At 51.0% G+C, this 18238-nt stretch overlaps 1 non-coding gene and 2 pseudogenes across 1 annotated transcript; 2 read left to right on the top strand and 1 right to left on the bottom strand.

The window, feature by feature from the left end:
* The first annotated feature begins 1384 nt into the window (after positions 1-1384).
* LOC146542922 (uncharacterized) lies at positions 1385-4427 on the top strand (annotated as a pseudogene).
* Positions 4428-4444: 17 nt separating this feature from the next.
* LOC146542923 (uncharacterized) lies at positions 4445-9559 on the top strand (annotated as a pseudogene).
* A 1098-nt stretch (positions 9560-10657) lies between these two features.
* TRNAE-UUC (transfer RNA glutamic acid (anticodon UUC)) lies at positions 10658-10729 on the bottom strand. Its single transcript has one exon. It is a non-coding gene; the product is annotated as a tRNA-Glu (tRNA).
* Between the last annotated feature and the right edge of the window lie 7509 nt (positions 10730-18238).

Genomic DNA, 18238 nt, shown 5'->3' on the forward strand with positions numbered 1-18238 from the left:
TCCTTAATTAGGCCATTCCTCACCTGAAGTTCCCATTGATCAGAGCACTCTCTAGCAGATAAAGAGGGGGATGAGGAATTGTCTTCTTAGGAAGGGGAGTAAGTTTCTAAATGCTGATTAGGAAATAACCACAGTAACTCAGTGCTGTTTACACAGCGGCCTCATCAGAATGGATGAGGTAGCAGTACCAGCACCAACCTTGGGAGCTGCAACAGGAGAAGTGCATCTCTCCAAAGAGAATCTTTTGTTAAGTCATCCCCTCGTGCTATATTTACATCTCTCCATGCTTGTGGCAAGTTAGGAATAAACAGATAAATGGAACAATTAGGCAATGAAGCAACACCCAGATAAAGACGGAAAGCAAAGGATGCCAAGGAGAAGGCTGCAGGGAGATGCTAATTCTGCCAGACCACTGCTTTTATACTCTTTCTTTCCTGTTCCATGTGTCACATCAGGCTCACCGCCCTGTCCATCAAAAGGCACTAAAAGAGATGGGAACAATGAGCTGGGAGTGAGAGGAGGTGCAGGTGCTCCCCTCCTGCCTTCATCTGCATGGAGCATCCTGTACTGCTGTCACACTGTGCACAAGCACATCATGGGGGCCATGGAGACCCAGGAGCACCACCCACACTTGGATTTTCAAGGTGATCCAAAAGAGTAAATTACTCAGTGATGTCTCCTGGAAAAGCCCCAGCTGTGCTCAGCAGACGGCTCAGTGCTGCGTTAACCTAGGGGGACCTAAGCAACCCACCCTGCTCACCCCACACCCCAGCTCTTACCCATCCAAAGGATTCCAAGAGCATCACATGAACAGGAGTCCAACAGCCCACATCAACCCCTAATCTCCTGCAGCAGCCAGGGATGCTCTTTCTCGTCCCAGGCTGAACACCTCAGCTCAAAATGTGGCTGAGCCATAAGCCACAACAGTCAGGTTTCCCCGGCCTGGTTTCAGCAGATGCTTCACTGAAGAAACAAACTTCCAGCAGAAATTCTGCCTCTAGCCATTTCTTGACAGCACTTGTCAAGAAATAGCACTTCACAATTTGATCAGCATCCACAAGCAAAGTGACCAGGCAATTTCCTCCTGGATGCTGGCTTCAGAGAAGCAAGTCCACAAAATGCGCAGAATCATGGAAAACTCAAGGTTGAAGAAGACCTTCACAATCATCTTGTCCATCCATCCATGATGGACATGTCCCTACCATGTCCCATCTCTAAACCATGTCCCTCAGTGCCACTGCCACACCTCTCCTAAACACCTCCAGGGATGGGGACACCACCACGTCCCTGGGCAGCCTGTTCCAATGGCTAACTTCTTCTTAACATTCAAACTAAACCTTCCTGGCGTAAATAGATTATAGAAGCATATATGGATTATAGGAGCATGTATGAGTTAGAGAAGCACATACGGATTATAGATGCACCCCTCCTTCCCAACATTTGTCACTCGGAGGTGACTGAAGCCACCACTGCTCTGCCAGCCACTGCACACAGCAGAGCATGGCATGGAGCTGGCAGGTAGGATGCACTATGCTTCGTTGCTGTTGGATAAAGCCATCCCATTGCTGAGCTTGGAAAGGGTTATTCTTCATAGAGGAAAAAGAATACTTAAGATTGCAAAACCTCCTTTGACAGAGCTGTCTTTTAATTACCCTGTGGAATGATAAAATCCCAGCACTGAAAATGTGTCTTTACAAATCTCTAGCTGGAATAATTAGTCCCGTGCTTGGCTCTCCTGAGAGATTATTGCTGCCTTCTTTTCAGATTACTTACCCAAATAGAAGTAGAATCACTGCTATGTTTGACAGTGAGATATAAAATATCAGATAAAGCTGTTAAAATACTGTTTCACACACTGCGTTTCTGCAGAGTAAGGAAGCATCTGCTCTCAGTATCAGCAACAGAGCTGAGCAAAAAATTCACAGCTGAGGGCTGAGATGATGAATCTCAATTCTTTTCTTGTTCCTGGCCGTTCCTGGAAAGATCCGAGTAATCAACGATTCAATCATTACTGAGTGATTCGATTAGCACGATTTGCAGCTTGTGTCCATTTCAAGGCTTGAGCATGCTCATGGGGCTTTAGGTCTGCTTAGTCATCTGCTATGGTCTGAGGTGCTCAGCTTGAAATACTTCTGTTACAAAGGGAAAGTTGCTCGGTGGTGTTGGTGAACTCAGAGAAGCCCAGGTCTTGTCACACGCCAGGGGCTGTTGGGTGGATATCTCCCTTTATGCTTACAGGTTCCTACAGGGATGCAAAACGTAGGCAGCATCCCATTTCTCCCATACTTCCAGACATGAACTCAGACTAACTTTCTCATTCGATGTGGCACGGATCTATGGTAAAATTTCCTTTAAATATGTTGCAGTTGTTATTTATTACTTTTTGGGAAAAGAAGTCTTGCTTTGGGAATTAAAGTGCTTGCTACATTTTGTCAGGCTATTAAGCTTACAGCGCTCAGAAAATGCATTACTGACAGCCCCCATCAGTGGCTGAGCAGTTGTACAGATTGCACCCTTGTTGGTTCATTCTTTTCATACCAGCAGGACAAATCTATCCCCATGCACGAGTATTTCCCAGGCCTCTGTAAGTGCTGTGCTAGCTGCAGAGGCACAGCCCCAAAACAGCAGATCCATCATTGAAGCAGTGCTGAAGCATTGCCTCCTTGACAGTCTGTCCCTTGTCCCCACAAGTAAAAGTTTTGTGTAATTCTCACTCCTTCTGAGGGCCAATTTTGCCGCACCAATCTCCAGTGTCATCCAGCACAGGGATGAAGACATCCTCTGGGTCATCAGTGTGCTGAGGAGAGCTCAGGCAGCTCAGCCAGGAAGGGGAACCATCAAAAAGATGTCCCATGGGAAATTAAATCATCCTAATGCCTGCCACAGATGAACTTAATGAAATAATTATCTGTGGAAGGGCAGAAGCCTCACCCTGCCCAGACCACATGTTGTGACCACTGCTCATAGCACTGTTCCATACCATAGGAACATCCCATGACTTGGAAACCCTGAGCCATCCCTGCTCCCATGTCCCCTTCCATGCATCCCACAGATATTATCCGTCCCCTTGTCCCTAGTCATCCAATCTCCTCTGTTGCCCAGCGTCTATTGGTCTGGCTATGGTAAGATAGCCAGAAATCATCCGCATCAATGATTTAAAAAGACTTATGGAAGTCAACCGTTTCACCAGCTGACCTCTTCCTCGTTCCCCGTCCCTGTTTTGCACTGGGATTCCAGGCTTATGGTTTACCTTCCAGAAAGAAAAGACGCAACAACTGCTCATTTTAGGGTGCATGAAAGGGTTTATTGACAGTGCCCAGATCCCCCCGCGCCCTCTCTGTGGCAGCAGGGCCATCCCGGCGCCGTCCTCGTAGGGAAGTGGAGATGCCTCAGCCTCTCCCGGCCTGCGCTTTCCGTCCCCGTGCCGTTCGTGGTTCCCGGCTCAGGTCGGGCCGCCCGCTCACAAGCGAGGCCCGTCGGGGTGCCGCGCGTGCTCTCCGGCGCCCATCTGCCGCTCCCGCGCCACCCGCCTCAGCCATTCACGATCTTCGTCCTCCCGCGGCGGTTCTTCGAAGCGGCTGCGCTGGTTGAGCTCCCCGTGCCACGAGGAGCTGCGCACCAGCCGCCGGGGGGACCTGGAGCGGCTGCGCGGCGGGCTCCGTGCTGGGACGCTGCGGGATCTCCGGGCAGATCTCGTGTCCCGCCGCTCCCTGGTGCGCTGCAGCCTTCCCTGGGGCCGGCGGGTCGGGGGCTGAGCCGAGGGGCGCCAGTCAAGGCGCTGTTTGCCAAAGATCCTCTGGCGGCACAGGGGGCAGCTGGGGTTGTTGGCAGTCCACTGCTGGATGCACACCCTGCAGAAGATGTGCCTGCAGGGCAGAGCGCGGACGGTGTCCACGATGTGGTCCAGGCAGATGGGGCACCGCTCCTCGCGGGCCTCCACCGGCCAGACCCACGCCTTGCGCCTCGGGTTGGGAGCCGCCTCCTGGCTCATGGCTGCGGCTGCCCTGGCGCTGTGGGGCTCCAAGGATGGATTTGGAGCCCCAAGGATGATGGATTCGCTGGAGGCTGCCTCTTGCGGAGCAGTCGGCAGCCTCTGCGCCTCCACTCGCAAATCGCTCGCAAGACTCCTCTGTCTCACGCACTGGCAAGGTCTCAGTGTCTCGTGCTCCCACAGGAAGACGCTCACACCTCGAGAGTCGCCAGCAAGACTCAACGCAGGCTGGGCCCGCTGGCTATTTGTAGGCACCCGGCGCACTGTGAGGTCACGGGCTGACTGTGACTCTGCGATGCCGTCACCAAGTGCGCACATAGGTGGAGCTTTGCTGTCCGGTTGCCGTGGCGTTCCTATTGTTGGCATTGGCCTGCCCGAGTCCACCCAAGGACTTTCAATGGGACATTTTCACAAGCGGTGACAAATAAAGGATTGATTGAAGCAACCAATGGAATGGACTTGGTGTTGCCATTGATCAGTGCTGTAGCTGTGACCGTGCTGGTGTTTGATAGCAGTGCTAGCAAAGTGAATGCTATCCTGGGTATTTTTCACCAAGAAGTGAAGGGGCAGTGCTTAGCAAGAAGGGATCCCTGTCTTGGTGGGGAAGGAGCAGCGCAGCTTCTCTGTTTCTCTTGTCTCCTTAATTTCTCTTCCCGCCCCTCCTCTGCACCCTCCAGCACTTTCCCTCACATCCTAACCTCATCTGTTCCCTTTTGGGGTGACATTTAACGTGTGTTGGGTGGAGAGTCATGAACATCAGTCGTGTGTTTATAGCACGTTCCTCTTGGAGGGTGTTATCCTACTCAGGGTATGAACTTTAATATTTCCTTCAGCCTGCTCCATGTCAGTTGTCAGTCATCAGATCTCCTGTCTTATTTGTTGGTTGGTTGGGGGTGAATGTTTTAATTCCTCTCCCTTTTCTGGCCAACGTATTTGTGGAAGGAAGCCTTTGTTAGTCTTCACGTCCCTTGCCAAAGCCGCGTCCAAGTGTGCTTTGGAGAGCGTTGGCGGCCAAGGGGCTTTTCTGCAGGGCTGCTTTCCAGCTGGTCACTCCTCAGGTGCCCTGGTGCCTCGGGTCGTTCCTCCCCGAGGGCAGGACTTTGCACTTCCCCTTGGTGCAATCCTGGAGATTCCCCTCAAGCTGTTTCTCCAGCCCGCCCGGATCCCTCTGGATGGCTGCACGGCCTTCTGCTGCGTCAGCCGCTCCTCCCAGTTTGGGATCCTGCGCGGCCTTGTGAGGGTACGCTGTGTTCCGTCACCCAGATGGTTCTTGAGGCTCTTCTGGGGGACTGGACCCACTTTTGACCCCTGCAAAGAGCCTGCAGGGTGGCTGCAGTTCTTCCAAATTCAGCAGAGCAGCAGATCTGTAGAGGTGCAAAGGGGCACAGGTATCTCAGCTTTGCATTGTTGGCAGATTGCCCCCAGTCATTTTCCAGGTGCAGGTGAAGTTGTTTCATGGCACAGTTACAACGTATCCCTGATGGCTACGCTTGCTGATGGCCCTGCTAGCATGTAAGCATCTCATGCTGCCCTCTGAATGTGGTCATCCAGCTTGCAGCCCTGTCTCTCAGCTTCATTTCCCTACCTCAGGTCCCTGCCTCGTGTCACAAACTTGCATTTCACTCCTGTAGCCTGATCTCTGCAGTGAATCACTGCAGCTTAATAGTCTGACACTTTAAGATTTCCCTTCCCAACAAACTTCCCTGGTAGTAACTCTGAGCTGCATCTCTCTGTATGCTTAGACTCACGTAATGGCTTCGGTTGGGAAGGACCTTAGAGCCCACTCAGTTGCAGCACTTTGCCACGGCCTGGGTTTCCACGCGGCAGCTCGGGCATCACAGCTCCATCCAACTTGGCCTTGAATGCCTCTGGGGACGGGGCACCCACACTTCTCTGGGCAGCAGTGCCAGGGCCTCACCGCCCTCTGAGTAAAGAGATTCCTCTTTGCATGGAACCTAAATCTCCCTCTGTTTTGCTTAAGACTCTTCTCCCTTGTCCTGTCTCTGTCTGGCAGCGTGAACAGTTGCTCTCCCTCCTGTTAAGCTCCCTTTAAGTACTGGGAGACTTGGAATCCAGAAGCAAGAGGCATGAGATTTGCTTGTAAGCAGAGCTGGGTACAGACTGCCTGCCTGCATGGGCAGGTGAGCCTTACAAGCAGTAACGAGCCGCTTGGTGGGGCAGTCAGTGCCATGATGGCAGGGGATGGCTGCAGGATGGGCTGGGCTGTGTGCCTGCGGGTCGGAGTGCCAAAGGTAAGCTGTTTACAGCCGTGGTGGGAATTACTGTCACTGAATGTGGCGTGAGAGGTTGGTCGAGCTGTAGTGTTTCTTGTTGGCAGTAAAACCCAGGGAGGTTTGCTTAGTCTAAAGTGTGTGTAGGGTGGCACTCACACTGTGCATCTTCCAAGTGTTGTAGCAACAGCAGAGATCAGATTTACGCAAGGGTAGGCGACTTTTCTTACTTTCTGGAGGCAAAAATTGAGGGGAGGTGTTTGGAAATGCTGTTATTACACATAGATGATTAAAAAAGAGGTTGCAGTAACATCATGTCCTAGTTTTTTCTTAGTTGTCCAAGGAAACCAGATGCCAGGCCTCGTGCTCACTGTGTTGGATTAAATGCTTATCGTGTGCATCCAGGTTATGGCTTACAGAAGCACCTCTGTCTGTTTTCTGGGAGGAACATAAGCCATGTCAGCACTCCCTGACTGACACAACTGTCTTGCTTCCAAGGGGCTGCTGTCTGTGTGCTGCTGCACAAAGCCACGGGCACAGCTCACCTGCTCTGTCTTCAGTATGGTACTCCTCTGTGCCATGTAAGCGTGCATTTATAAGAAAAGAGGAGCTGTATTTCATTCCGTTCTGCACCAGATTAGAGAAGTTGGGACCTGGCAAACCAACCAAACTGCAGCTTGCCTCTGGTGGGAGCTCGGGCCACTCAGCCTCGTTTGGTTGCACAGGGGAAGTGCTGTAAAAACTTAGAAGCATGCTTGAAGTTGAATCTCATCATCCACGTTGCAGCTGGGAGTCACCTGTTTGCATCCAGCTTAATGTCTGTTACCAAACGTGCTGCTTTCAGCCTTGCCGATGCTTTGTCTTATGAGATGTGAGTTAGAGCAAAACACTGAAATTTCAGGGAACCATCGAACGACTTGGGTTGGAAGGGACCCTGGCATGCGTGTCGTCTGGCCCCGTGGACTTGTGCACATTCAGTCTTACCAGGTGCCTGTGGTAGCCTCTGCTGTGGCCGTGCCAAGGCCACCTCCGTGGCAGCCCCACGCTGCCCTGCTGCACCAGCGGCCCCGACAGGGCAGCTGCAGGCAGAGAGCTGGCGCCCAGCACAGGGGCACTGGGCAGAGGAGAGAGATGGGCACCCAGGGAAGGGTTCCTAGTGTGGGAGTTGAGCCCGATGGTGTCACGGTGCTGAGAATAAACAGTTCCATGCAGGACAAACTACGTGGAGAGCTGGCACCAGTTAGGTGGTTGCCGCTTGGGGGTAAGAGTCTCAGGGTTCTGGGAGTAAAGTGCTGCAAAGTAGTGGCATCTGGGTTTCCCAATTGTTTTCTTTTTGACAGTCTTACGCTCTTCTGTTCCCAGATTGCAAAATCATCACAGTGTGGTGGTTCTGACTTAATGGTGTTGCATCACAAAGCAGTGGTCAGCCTAAGCAGAATGAGAGCCCTTTTTGATATCTGTGTTTATCATTTGCAGTTAAATGCCTTAGTCTTCCTATCTCAAAGCAGTGGCAACTCGTCTGCTTTGCATTTTTAAAAAGCAGCTCTTTTACAACAGTGCCTTGTTGAAGACATGTTGTCCCCACCTGCTCCAAGAGGGCAAGGCCGGAGCTGGTCTGAAAAGCAGAGCCCCAGCGGCACCTTCCGTGGAGCAGATGTGAAGGGGAGCTGCCCCAGAAGCAGCCCTGAGGCTCAGCCCGGGTGGGTGGCTGCTGCCGGGCAGGACAGGCCCCGTCTGCAGCAGCTCCAGAGGAGGACAGGCAGCAGCAGCACGGTGGGCTCTGCGCTCCCCAAGTGCCGTGCCAAAGCCCCTCCCTGGTCGCTGGTGGCCGTGCGGCCTCAGGTGCAGCTGCCACACGGCCGGGCTGTGCTGCAGCAGCAGGCAGAGCCCTGCTCAGCCCTCTGCCCCCCTGGTGCGTGCTGCCACGCAGTCACAGAGCTGGGGCTCTCAGGGCTCTGGAAGTCAACGGTTTCACCAGCCGACCTCTTCCTCGTTCCCCGTCCCTGTTTTGCACTGGGATTCCAGGCTTATGGTTTACCTTCCAGAAAGAAAGAGACGCAACAACTGCTCATTTTAGGGTGCATGAAAGGGTTTATTGACAGTGCCCAGATGCCCCCGCGCCCACTCTGTGGCAGCAGGGCCATCCCGGCGCCGTCCTCGTAGGGAAGTAGAGATGCCTCAGCCTCTCCCCCGCCTGCGCTTTCCGTCCCCGTGCCGTTCGTGGTTCCCGGCTCAGGTCGGGCCGCCCGCTCACAAGCGAGGCCCGTCGGGGTGCCGCGCGTGCTCTCCGGCGCCCATCTGCCGCTCCCTCGCCACCCGCCTCAGCCATTCACGATCTTCGTCCTCCCGCGGCGGTTCCTCGAAGCGGCTGCGCTGGTTGAGCTCCCCGTGCCACGAGGAGCTGCGCACCAGCCGCCGGGGGGACCTGGAGCGGCTGCGCGGCGGGCTCCGTGCTGGGACGCTGCGGGATCTCCGGGCAGATCTCGTGTCCCGCCGCTCCCTGGTGCGCTGCAGCCTTCCCTGGGGCCGGCGGGTCGGGGGCTGAGCCGAGGGGCGCCAGTCAAGGCGCTGTTTGCCAAAGATCCTCTGGCGGCACAGGGGGCAGCTGGGGTTGTTGGCAGTCCACTGCTGGATGCACACCCTGCAGAAGATGTGCCTGCAGGGCAGAGCGCGGACGGTGTCCACGATGTGGTCCAGGCAGATGGGGCACCGCTCCTCGCGGGCCTCCACCGGCCAGACCCACGCCTTGCGCCTCGGGTTGGGAGCCGCCTCCTGGCTCATGGCTGCGGCTGCCCTGGCGCTGTGGGGCTCCAAGGATGGATTTGGAGCCCCAAGGATGATGGATTCGCTGGAGGCTGCCTCTTGCGGAGCAGTCGGCAGCCTCTGCGCCTCCACTCGCAAATCGCTCGCAAGACTCCTCTGTCTCACGCACTGGCAAGGTCTCAGTGTCTCGTGCTCCCACAGGAAGACGCTCACACCTCGAGAGTCGCCAGCAAGACTCAACGCAGGCTGGGCCCGCTGGCTATTTGTAGGCACCCGGCGCACTGTGAGGTCACGGGCTGACTGTGACTCTGCGATGCCGTCACCAAGTGCGCACATAGGTGGAGCTTTGCTGTCCGGTTGCCGTGGCGTTCCTATTGTTGGCATTGGCCTGCCCGAGTCCACCCAAGGACTTTCAATGGGACATTTTCACAAGCGGTGACAAATAAAGGATTGATTGAAGCAACCAATGGAATGGACTTGGTGTTGCCATTGATCAGTGCTGTAGCTGTGACCGTGCTGGTGTTTGATAGCAGTGCTAGCAAAGTGAATGCTATCCTGGGTATTTTTCACCAAGAAGTGAAGGGGCAGTGCTTAGCAAGAAGGGATCCCTGTCTTGGTGGGGAAGGAGCAGCACAGCTTCTCTGTTTCTCTTGTCTCCTTAATTTCTCTCCCCGCCCCTCCTCTGCACCCTCCAGCACTTTCCCTCACATCCTAACCTCATCTGTTCCCTTTTGGGGTGACATTTAACGTGTCTTGGGTGGAGAGTCATGAACATCAGTCGTGTGTTTATAGCACGTTCCTCTTGGAGGGTGTTATCCTACTCAGGGTATGAACTTTAATATTTCCTTCAGCCTGCTCCATGTCAGTTGTCAGTCATCAGATCTCCTGTCTTATTTGTTGGTTGGTTGGGGGTGAATGTTTTAATTCCTCTCCCTTTTCTGGCCAACGTATTTGTGGAAGGAAGCCTTTGTTAGTCTTCACGTCCCTTGCCAAAGCCGCGTCCAAGTGCGCTTTGGAGAGCGTTGGCGGCCAAGGGGCTTTTCTGCAGGGCTGCTTTCCAGCTGGTCACTCCTCAGGTGCCCTGGTGCCTCGGGTCGTTCCTCCCCGAGGGCAGGACTTTGCACTTCCCCTTGGTGCAATCCTGGAGATTCCCCTCAAGCTGTTTCTCCAGCCCGCCCGGATCCCTCTGGATGGCTGCACGGCCTTCTGCTGCGTCAGCCGCTCCTCCCAGTTTGGGATCCTGCCTCCTAAGGATCCTCACATCCTATCCTAATCAGTTCCCTCTTTGGAATGCTCAGAGTGCTTGGCCAAATTAGAGTGCTGAAAGCCCTGGTGGTAAGAAGATGGATGCTGATGGCTCATGAAACTGTGAAATAGGGAATCTTAGAATTTTCCGATTCAGCGGTTTGCTCTGCGTGTGTGCAGTGCAACATTCTGCACTAAACAAGTCTATCTAGAGCAGGTTTCTCGGAGCCTTTTTGGTTGAGTTTTGAACATCTCCATGAATGGACATCCCTACATTTTTTCTGAGCTCTTTTTCCAGTGTTGCACCTGGTTAGCGAGAAAAATTATCAGTGGTAGCTAATGAGAACATGTCCTTGTGCAACCAACTCCTGTCCAGGTTGATGTTATTTTACCCAGTGGAGCCCCAAAACACAACGCATTAAATAATTTCCCACACCGGGAGTCGAACCCGGGCTGCCTGGGTGAAAACCAGAAATCCTAACCGCTAGACCATGTGGGAGCACATCTGGGTGGCCCACCTGCCTGGCTCTGAGCCCCCAGGCACTCCTGGCCCTGCTGAACCCTGCGGAGACCCCAGGACCAATCCCTCCTTTTCCTTCCCTGGTGCATCACACAGCTTGGAGGGCGAAAGCACAACAAAATGCTGGGACCCTCCTGTGTCTCTGTTTCAGAGATGCAGTTTGCAGCAGGTACGTGCGGAGCTGGTACAAGTCCTGTCCCGGGCAGGGTCACACACGAGGCCATTAACACCATTAAATCAGTGTTAATTGGTGGCAGGAGCTAATTCCACCCAGCGTGAAGGCACACTTCCCCTTTATTTTATTTGATTACACTTTTTGTTTTGTTTTGTTTTTGCATGATTTCCTACGGTAAGTAGCTCATAATTAACGGAGGATGAATAACATTTCTGCCACTCTGCGCATTAAGTTTTCCCACAACAAATGAAAACATAATTGCCATCACACAGCACCTTTATCTGAGGAAACACACTGCAATTGGGATGATGGAGATTTAGTGATAGACACGCACACTTCAGCTGCTTGGAGATGAAAACAAAATGCCTATGGAGGGGCTGGAGCTGCTACGCACACTGCATAGCTTCCTGTTGAGAACATTCCATTGCTTGTCTCTACCACAGGCTTGCAGGCTTGCAGGAGCCAGGCCAACAGGCTCTGCAGCACAGGGAATTCTATGGAGCAAAAGTTGAGCTGAGGACACACAGTAGGGGATCTGTGGGATATGGTCCCTCCTTCCCCCACCCGGGGAGACTCCAAAAACTGACAGCATGTAGCAGCTCTGATATCTCCCTTTGTTCACCTCTGATTTGTCCCAGGATCCAGGGTGGGTGAAGCAGCCATGAAGGATAAGTGCAGGCACTGCCCAGGCTGACAATGGAGCAACACCAACACCCTGCACACATCCTTGGGAACATCGAGGAGACATAACTAGAGGATCTTTATTCTCCCAACTGAGTGTTTTCATTTTTCATCAAAAAGCAATAGCCAAAACCCTAGATATTAACCCCAAGAGTTTGATTAATGCTGCCAAAGAGGCAAAGGGGCTGTGCTGGCACCTGTAGCTGACAGCATCCAGGTTAGGGACCTCTCCCAGCACCAAGGTATGGGCATGTCCCAGTGAGTACTACTTCAGGGGAAGTGAGGAGGAGCACTTTTGTTATGTGGTTAGGATATTTTTCCCATTTTTTCTTTTTTATAAAACCCATTTTGCTTCAGTTAACAAATGACAAGTCGCCCTGCTTCCCTTGGCCAATATTGCAAGGAATGTGTCCGTTCCTGGATGTTCATGAAGACACAAGTGCCCACAAGGTCCAAGATTTGCCCAGCCAGGCTCAAAACCTGTGCTCCCTGGCTATGTACATCTGGCTCCTGATGGGCACAGAGAAGCAGCTTGCAGGTCCTTGTGCTCCCAACAGTCACCGGAGAAATTGCTTGAGGTGGGTGCAGGAGGTTGCTGCCTTGGTCCATTGTTGTACAGCCCACAGGGGTGAGATGCCAAGCAGGGCCAGGCCAAAGGACTGCAAGCTACTTCCTTCACCCTCCAGAAAGGGACCAATTTCACCTAGCCCATCCCAGCTGAAGGTGTGGAGGAGCATGAGATGTGTGTGATGTTCATAGCATGCTCCCTTGGCTCATCACACAGAGGGTGGTGAGGCACTGGAACAGGTTGCCCAAGGAGGTTGTGGATGCCACATCCCTGGAGGCATTCAAGGCCAGGCTGGATGTGGCTCTGGGCAGCCTGGGCTGCTGGTTGGTAACCCTACACATAGCAGGGGGTTGGAGCTAGATGAGCATTGTGGGCCTTTGCAACCCAGGCCATTCTGGGATTTTATGATTCTATGATTCTATGATCTGGAGCACTTGCCAAGAGCTGGGAAGAGCAGCATACATCATAACCATTCCCAAAAACCACGGACTTTCCTCTTCCTCTTCTGCTGCTACAATGGTTCCCTAGAAAGGCCAGTCTGTTTTTACTTTTCCGTCTTCAGTAGGTTCAGGTGAAATACAGACTATTCACTCATGTCACCTCTGCTCTGACCAAACCTGGGATCTCTCCAAGCACATTTGTAAATTGATAGCTTCCCCACAGAGGACAATTTGGAGAATTTCTCACATCCTGCCCTTCTGATTTGCTCATGCAGCAGCTCAGGCTCCCCTTGCGCTTTTGTGATGCTGGTGTAGAGTTGCAGACAAAATGTTTGGGGAGGATGTAATTGCCAGTTGTTTCATGTGTTGCCTCCCATCTTCTTATCTGAAAGTGAGTTCTCATTGCAGAATAAAAGAAAGAATGAGTTTCTGGGAACAGACCTGTCCTGGCTGTACTTCACAAACAAATGGGGGCACAAAACACAGACACGACAGAAAATGCTGAACTGTACTGATGTACTTCAGAAAAGAACTGCATCACTTGTGCTGGGTGTACCTAGTACTCATTAGAGCTACTTATCATACAGATACTCCCTGAGGCCCTGCCAGGATTTCTGCTGGGCTTTGAGCAAATCCATGGAGAGAGCTTCCCTGCTCCCAAGCCATCTCGAAGGGAAATCTCCCATAGGTATGGAGTTAAACAGCTCTAAAATAGATGTTGGTCAGCTTACCGATGTGACAAAGCATTTTCTGCATGAGAAGAACACAGGACCTGGTTTCATGGGGCTTTTTCTCCAGTTCTCCTCCATACGTACTACACCAATCATTTGGTTTGGTAATTACCTACCTACCCCACAAAAGATATCCCTTCTCACAAAAGCTGACGGTCCCACTGCTTTACATCCAGCAGAGCATCCAATCTGGGATCCATCCCCACCAATCTCCAGCAGTGAATCTGTGTCCTCAGTGCAGTGACAGATGCATGGAAAAAGACCCCTGATGGGCACAACACCAAGTCCACGCAAGAAGAAAAGTTGCAGTAGCTGGAGGACTTCACTGCATGCTTTTGTACTCATGGTTTTCAGGCTGGATTAGAAATAAACAGAGAGTTATCGAATAAACGTTGGCGCTCTCAGCACTTCACTGTGAGGGTATCTTACTGCAGGCAATACCAGCACACTGCACTGCCAGGGTGCCTGCCTGCCAGCCCCCTCCCAAAGCTGTTCCATTTTTATTTGTCAACCGCAAGAGATGAGCTGGAATCCAAATAAAACACAAATGGAAACCACCCTTTCCAAAGAGATGTACAGCATTTAGAAGATTTAAAACAGATCTTCCAAGACGTTCCCAGGGTTGGGAGATGGATGAAGTTCTCCTCACGCTAAACTTTCAGGATTAACACCATGATCATGGGAAGCAGCTGAGGGAGGGGCAGAGTCTCAAGGACAGCCATTCACCATGCAGGGGTATCCACCCTGCCCCCAGCAATTTGCACGTGGATGTGATCAAGAGGCTCTCACTGCATGTCGGTGATGTGACAATGTTAGGACTCCTCACAACTAAGTACTTTTTCTAATTAAAAAGTGTTCCCCATATATTGTGAACAACACAGGAGCACCTGAAAAGCCAGAAGCAAGCAAGAAATTGTCCAGGATCTTTTGAAATTGAAGAATTCTCTTGATAAATAAATCTCTTAATGAAATACAAGCAATTAAACTAAAAGCCCTATCGAATGCTGCTTGTCACTCCACACATTGACATTTAATTGAATTTTTTTTCCATCCTCTGGCCCCTTTTCCCTGATAAACAAATTCATTCACAACAGATCAGGTTTCACTAACCCAGAAACCAGATGATAGTCAATCAACTAATTGACACAAGAAAGACTTTTATATGAAAAAAAAAAAGAGAGAGTCTAATTAAAGCTCAAATGAAATTTAATGATCCACAGACATCTTATAATAATGAACAGTCTTTTTATATTAATTACTCTGGTTTTAACCCTTTCCCTTCTTCTAGTCACCTAAGCCATGAGGTTGATGGAAGCACGGGCTGTTGAGTCCATTGAATCCCTCTTGGGAGATGCTCCAGGCAGAGCAGGGTTCATGTGGATGACCTCATGCCTGGCTTCTGGGTGCTCCCACACCACAAATAACAAGTCCTGATCCAAGGAGGAGGGAAAAGCATTCCAAAAATAAAGAGCAGAAGAAGGGGAAGATAGAAGGAAGAGAGAAGAGCTCACCAAAGGGAATAAGAGTTACATTTCTTAAAATGCTTAATTGCTTGTGCAAGGTGGACCCAAGAGAGATGTCAAGTGTCTTTCCCATTCCAGCTCTCTGCATGCAGTACTCCAGCCCTTCTTGCTGCTCTTATTACGAAGCAGCTATTATTTTCACAATCGTTTTCTAGTGCACTTTACACCATAACGGAGCACGCTGTTGTGAATGGCCATTTTGTTTGCAAGCACCTTTGGACACGCACAGCATCCAGCTCTTTCACCAGCAGAAAGCACACAGTGCTCCTCTGTGTGCACAAGGGCTCAGATACCCACAGAGCTCATCAAGTGCCCAGGGAGATCCAAGGCACGCTGCTCGCTGGGGCACGGCAGCTGTGAGAACTCAATTATGCTAAACAAAAGCTAATAGGGCACCAGAGGGAAGAGGAAAGGGGAATTAGCGGCCCTGTCAGACTCCTCCAGGTAATTACGGTTTCTCTATCTAAAAATTACAACTGCCGTGGAAATGCTGTTTTGTTATGCTGGTGCTTTTGGCATAAACACGAATGGAGAAGAGTTGGTTCTGCAGTGAACCAACTTTATGTTTGAAAATATTTTGTGGAGGCAATGTTACTGCAGGATTAATTGTCACCAGGAAGAAATCAGTTCTGGTGGTTGCCATGAGATTGAAAGATAACAGAGAGCACAGAGTGTTTGAATAGCTGGGGGAGATCCTACTTCACCGTCCCAAATGGAAATCTCCATCTCCATCCCTTGAGGAGCTCAAAGCCATGTGGTCTAGATAGGAGGTAAGTGGGGAAAAAAGAAGACTGCTGGCAAGGAGAGAGAGATGGTGCAGGGAGAGCACCCCCAGAAAGAGCCCAGCATCCTTTCCCAGAGCCCTCAATAACCAAGACAGCATGTCTTGGTCCCCACATGCTCCCAGCCCTCTCCCAGTGAATCTCAGCCCACCAAAGCACCCCCCTGGCTGAGATCCCTGGGCCCAATCACCACATCCTCAGTGGTGGCACAGGGACATGCTTTGTCCCAGCAGGCAGGCAGAGGTGCTGCTGAGAACACCAGGAGCAAAAATGCCCCCAGGGAACACACCAGAGGTGCCCAGCACTCAGAGATGCTCTTTTCCACACCCTGCAAGTCTTTTGGGAAGGGGGAACGCCAGTGATAGGGACTACGGTGCAGCTGTGGAATTTTCCCCAGTATATTTAAAAACATTGCTTGGCAGTCATGGAGGTGGCAGGCTGACAAATGCTAGTGCTCTAAGGGTTAAGCTCTTTCAAATGTCTTGGGAGTTATTTGTAAAGCCATTACTTCTGAGTTTGTTAATAAATCAGGATTTAATACACCTGAGTTACATTATCTCTCGGTTCTAATGTATAAATCCTGTCACTAAACCTTCAGCCCCAAGTGCTGTGTGCTTTTAGTCTTAGGTTTAGCTACCTGGTTTCTAAAACATTAGATTGTTTCACAAGTCAAGAGATGGATTTTTAAATCCTTCAAATCTCCCAGCAAGTATACAAATCTGTGTCTGGAGTTACAAATCCGATCAGAAGGTTTGTAAATCCTACAAAAGATTTATCTGAAAAAGTTTTCATTTACAAATTCTTGCTTTGCCTTTGGGACATGTAAGTGACTTATTTACAAAGGAGGATTCAGCAGAGCTGCCATCGTTGGGTTAGGTGGAAAAATTCTGCTCTTCCATCACCACACACGCAGCGTGGAATAAACCTCATCCAGCCAGCCTACATCCATAACCCAAATGGAGTCTGGGGTTGTGATGAGATGTAGAGAATGTGTGGAGAGGAATGGGTGCTCCAGCAGGATGGCAGCCTCCCCTGAGGCCAAGACACCATTTTGGGACTGTCATGTTCTGAAGATGCCACCTCACCCCACCAAGCACAGAGGGAGAGGGATGAGTAACTAGGAGCAAAGGCCTTGCAGTGAGTCCTGCCCTAGAGGTGAACCTGAAGCACATCAACACCTTCAGAAACGTGGCCTGATGTGGTCAGGGAGGGGCGGAGGAGTGGAAACTTATTCCGTTCTGTGCTGCTCCTCCTGCCATAGGTGCCCTCCCCTGGTGCCATTAAGCCAAGCTGCCACCTACCAGCAGCAAACCTGTTCCTAGACCTGTACCCAGAGTCAAAGCAAAGCTCAGCAGCATCATTCAGACCCAGAAAGTCAAGCTTCACCCTGGATTATCTTTTGTATCTCAGTTGGTGGCTATCCGTCGGTCATCTCTGTAAGTGCTCAGATAAGCAGTGTGCACCAGTGCAGAAATCAGGACAACCAGTTTGGGTTAGTTCAAATGCTAGAGGTTTTTTAATCTTTTTTTTTTTTTTTCTGTGCTGTTTTGCCTTCTGTTTTTAGGCCCTCCCATTTGTCCTAGAAAACCTTGTTAGGACATGGACCTTGGATGACGTGGAGGCAAATACAAAATGAAAGAAAAAAATACAGGGAGGTTTTATCAGAAGTAGATCACATTAGACTAATTTAATATCATTGTAATAAGAAAACAGTCAGCAGCAGAGGAGCTCATCTATCTGGGTTTAAACAAAATATTGCATACGCAGACTGATAGGAAATTATTATTTCAGTAGAGATTCTGGGAATAAGGACCTCGGTTACCAAGTGGATGTGGGTCCAGATCGAGGGAGGCCACAAAGAGCTGCCAGCCCAGAAAGCAGTGCTGCAGGCTGCTGCCCAGGACCAGACTGGCTCTTCCAGCAGAAGTTAAGTGTGTGCTTATGAAACTGGGAGTCTATGAAGTCAGAAGGTATTGCCATTACTCAGGGAGTCCAGACCGCCATAAATGAAGAACCAAAAAGGATTCCAAAATTAAACAAGACTGGACCACAGTATTTTGTGCCTAGCTTGCTTGTTTCGGGTTCAACCCATAGCTAAATTTGGGCTCAGAAATGAGTTTCTTCCCAGATGAACCATGAGAGTTTTCTCTGTAGCATAGTCCATCGTCCAGATGGTGTGAGTGTGATGGCAGAAGATACCGGTGATGCCAAGCGCCATTGATGATTTGGGCTTTTCCACCTTTCTCTCAGGATGCTTTTTGGCTCCTGTGTCTTTATAAGTGTTCTGCTTGGAGCAGAGAAGCTGGGTGGACAACAGAGATCCCACCCACACTGCCTTTACCACTCTCTCCCCAAATGTCACTATGCTTGTTTTTAAAGGCAAAAAGGAGCAGCAGGACACCTGGTGCATTCTGCCTCTGTAGGTGACCTAGTCTAGGGATGGTGGAGATGCTGGGGATGTTGGGAATGCTGGGATGCTGGGGATGCTGGAGATGCTGGAATGCTGGGATGCTAGAGATGCTGGGATGTTGGGAATGCTGTGATGCTGAGGATGCTGAGGATGCTGGAATTCTGGGATGCTGGGATGT

Source organism: Meleagris gallopavo, chromosome 22 (assembly GCF_905368555.1).
Source record: "Meleagris gallopavo chromosome 22, MGAL_WU_HG_1.1, whole genome shotgun sequence".
NCBI lineage: Eukaryota > Metazoa > Chordata > Aves > Galliformes > Phasianidae > Meleagris > Meleagris gallopavo.